We start from the raw sequence: 4556 nt of genomic DNA, 5'->3' as shown, positions 1-4556 counted from the left end.
AATGAACATTGCAGGAGAGCGAATGAAATTAGCCCAACCCTCAGATTTTCCAGTCTATCTGGAAGAGATGGATATTAACAGTATTCTTCAAAGCTCAAAGTTCAAAGTAAATTTTATTATCAGAGTACATCTATGTCACCACGTACAACCCTGAGATTCATTTTCGTGTGGGTATACTCAGCAAATCTAGAGAATAGTAACTATAACAGGATCAATAAAAAATCATCCAGCGTGCAGAAGGTTACAAATTGTGCAAATGCAAATATAAATAAATAGCAATAAATAATGAGTACATGAGATAATGAGATAAAGAGTCCTTAAAATAAGATCATTGGTTGTAGGGGCATTTCAATGATAGGGTAAATGAGTGTAGTTATCCCTTTTTATTCAAGAGCCTGATGGTTGAGAGATAGTAAATGTTCCTGAACTGGTGGTATGGGTCCTGAGGCTCTTGTACCTTCTACCTGATGGTAGCAGTGAAAAGAGACCATGACTTGAGTGGTGGAGATCTCTGATAATGGATGCTGTTTTCCTATGCCAGTGTTTCACGTAGACGTGCTCAATGGTTGGGATGTACCTTTCGCAGGATTCTCCATTCATAGGCCTTGGTGTTTCTAATGTTTTGTTAAGCTTAAGTACAAACAGACAAAGCAATCTTATAGTGAAGCACATTTTATTTTTCCACTTCAGAACAGAACCTGGAATAATGTCATGAACTCAACGGGGTGTGAGTTATGGATAAGACTAAGATAGATCTCTGATAGTTAAGAACATCAGAACAGAGTTATCAGATCACATTCCTATAGATAAATCAGATTTATTGCTGCTGCAATATAGGTTTGGAGATCTTTTTGCTTTTGAGTCCCAATACCCAGCAATGTGACGAGGCTACATTTTGGATCTACTCTATCCTTTAGCATTCGCTGAAATCTATCAGCAAAAGGACGATGCTACATTTTGTATCATTCTCATGTTGAAAGATTTCCCTTTGCTCCCACAGCCCAAAATATTCTTTCTTCCAAAATACCTTGTGCTACCAAATCTCAAGAAGCCCCATGTGTAAAATGCCCAGGAGTTCCTGAAACCTGAAACACAACTATCATCCTGCAATGCCACCAAACTTTGTACTTCCTTCATATAATGCAGCCACTTAGAATGACCACTCCCTAATGTTAAAGAACCCCAGCAACCAAATACTCCTAATTGTGGTTAAGCAATGCAGCCTTATCTTCACCACTGATCATTATTCCCTAGTTATTCACAAATAGCTATGTGTTTCTGATCATTTCCCTATCTACCGTAATGTTATAAATTCATGTCTGCCAAGAATACCTTATGCAATTTTGTAACTCTCTCAAGCAGATCGTTTTACCCTTTTTTCAGCAGTTGACATCCACAACCCTACATTGACTTACACGATAACATGACTTGGGAATATAAAGACATATCCTTGTTTGGTTTGCATCAATAGTTCAAAAGTTTCATTTAATATCAGAGAAATGTATGAAATATACATCCTGAAATTCTTGTTCTTTGCCGACATCCGTGAAAACAGAATGAGCTCGTTAAAACATTAGAACCTCCACGCACAAGCAGCAGTAAAACAACAACCACCCCCCCCCAACATCCGCGCACTTCCACAGAAAAGCATCAGCACCCTCCGCCTGCCAAGCAAGAAATAACAAAGGCCCCAGTAAAGGACAGGATCTGCAACACAACAAAATTAATCATTCAATCGACAATTCAGCATGCCACGGGCGCCCTCTTGCTCCCTAATAAAGGGAAAAAGAGATGTCCCCTTTCACAGCGAAAGGGGAGACATCAGATAGTTTATTTTATTTGGAGGTACAGCACAGTAACATGGTCATTCAGCCCAACAAGGCTACACCACCCAGTTACACCCATGTGACAAAGTAACCTAGCAACTCATATGCATTTTGACTGTGGGAGAAAAACCACGCAGTCACGGGGAGAATGTACAAACTCCCTACAGGCAGCGACAAGAATAGAACCCGGCTCACTGGGGCTGTAATAGTGTTACGTTAACTTTGCTTGTACATCACACTGTCCTCAAAGGCAGACTTACTACCAGATTTAATATCAGTTCTACAATGCTCTGTTCAACATTAAGGCAAATTTTTCTGATGACATTCATGAACCTGAAACATCCTCTCTGCACTAATTTTGGCTGACTTACAGGGTGTTTCTAGCCTTTTCTATTTTTGTTTCCACATTTCCAGAATCTGTATTTCAAAATGCCAAGAATGGGTTCCATCAGTATCTTAGTTCAACGAATGAGATTTGCTTCATCACAATTAAAGAAAAACTTAATACCCTACCTCAGTGGGTTGTCTAATTTAACAATCTACTTTACCATTTATTTCAGGACGGAATCCACTCTCTTTACAGCCATTTACTGCTTAATCACCTGAGCAGAATTCTGAGTCCCAAAGTCAAACAAACTGTTTTTGAAATCTGTTTCTTGTTTTTAAGGTCATGACTGTAAGGTCAGATATTAATCAAAACTGACTCCCCTCCTGTCAGAAGCAAAGTCCACTAACCTTATTTGTTAATGATATCTGCTGAGATAACGCTACATTTAAGATTCCAGTGATCATTGGTATCGGTGAGAGTGAATAGTCACTGAAATCTTAAATTTATTCATTACTTTTAGGATTTTGGAAATTACTGCTGGCAAAATACATATTACTTGCAATGCATCATTTTTTAAGCAATTCTTTTTAAATTCCTGAAAAGAAATTGAGAACCAGAGAGAAATTTTTACATACAATCTGAACAGGGCAGTTAGAATTCCTGACGATTTGAGATGGGACGCAAACTTTAATGTTCAAGTTCAAGGTTAAAGGCTGACTGTACATATACACAACCAGATGAAGTACCATTCCTCTGGGCCGTCACACACAGAACATAAACCAAAATATTATACTATAAATACGTTATTAAACTAGAATTCAAAATGCATGTAGTAAAGTGCAGCCCAGGTAAACAGCAAACAGTACAGTGAACAGCTCACGGTCCTAGTGGCAGAACCTTGGAGGTGGTAGGATATTCACAAATCTCACAGTCCAAGGCAGGAGGCTGTTACCCAGTATGGCAGTTTTAGTCCAAATGTTTCTGCACCTCATTCTTGTCGGCAGTGGGTCAAGGAGATTGTAGGATGGGTGGTAGGGATCCTCAGCAATGCTTTGGGCCCTTCATCTGCAACGCTCCTGGCAAATGCCACAAGTAGAGGGGAAGGAGACCCAGTGGTTTTTACTGTCCTCTGTAGTGTTTTGCGGTCCAATGCCTTGCAGCTTCCATACCATACAATGATGCAAACAGACAAGATACTCTATAGAAAGTTGTTAGGATAGGGGCAAAGAGCCTTGGAGGCCTCAATGTCCTCAGAAAGTGTAGATACTGCTGTGCCTTCTTGATTAATGAGATGTGGTGGGTCCGGGTTAGATTGTCTATTATGTGTATACCAAGCATCTTTGTGCTCTTCACTCTCTCCACGGCAGAGCAATTGATGAGCAATGGAGAATGGTTGACCTGTGTCTTCCTGAAGTCCACAATCATCTCTTTCGTCTTGTCCATGTTGAGACTTCGATTGTTATTCTCGCACCATAATGTATATATGTAGATCTTGTGACATACTGTTCAGCTTAAAAATAGATTCTTAAATTCCTTGGGAGTATAAAAAAAGGCTCAAAGAAATTGTTAATTCCTTTATTGAGTTAAGAGGGAACAGATCAGATTTCTTCATGTACAGACTTCCAATGAAAACATCAGTTCCAGAGCTCAGCAAATTTTCTAGCCCACATTACCAGCGTTGCACTGAGGAAGTACTACATTGACAAGTGACACATTTTGGAAGCAATACTGGGAAAAAAGTCAAGTCTGTTCTCTGAAGTGAGTTTTAAAGATTACAAGGCAGTATTTTGGAGCAAAGCAGGGTAATTAGGTCTGGTGTTTTGATCAATATTTACATAACAATGCTACCAAAAAAGTTCCTAGTTATCATCATATTGCTGGTTGTAGAACCTTGTAGTGGGGGAGGGGGGAACTAGCGCTGAGATTGCTCTATCAAAACAGCATCAACAATTGCAAAATATTTCAATGTCTGGAAGCCATCTGTTCGTGAAAACAAATCACCTCTCTGGCAAAGACAGTAATTATTGATCTACATTGGGATATTGATATGATGCAGGGCTGGGCTGAGAAGTGGAAGATGGAGTTCAACCTGGAAAAGTGTGAAGTGATTCACTTTGGAAAGTTGAATTTGAAGGTAGAATACAGGGTTAATTGTAGGATTCTTAGCAGTATGGAGGAACAGAGGGATATTGGGGTCCAGGTCCACAGAGCCCTCAAAGTTGCCACGGAACTTGATAAGGTTGTTAAGCAGGCATATAATGTGTTGATCTTCATTAGTCAAAAGACTGAGTTGAAGAGCTGCAAGGAAATGTTGCAACTCCATAAAACACTGGTTAGACCACACTTGTGTTCATTTCTGGTCACCTCATAATAGGAAGGATGTTGAAACTTTAGAGAGAGTG

This window comes from Mobula birostris, chromosome 6 (assembly GCF_030028105.1).
Source record: "Mobula birostris isolate sMobBir1 chromosome 6, sMobBir1.hap1, whole genome shotgun sequence".
NCBI classification, from domain to species: Eukaryota; Metazoa; Chordata; class Chondrichthyes; order Myliobatiformes; family Myliobatidae; genus Mobula; species Mobula birostris.
This window is presented reverse-complemented; position numbering follows the sequence as displayed.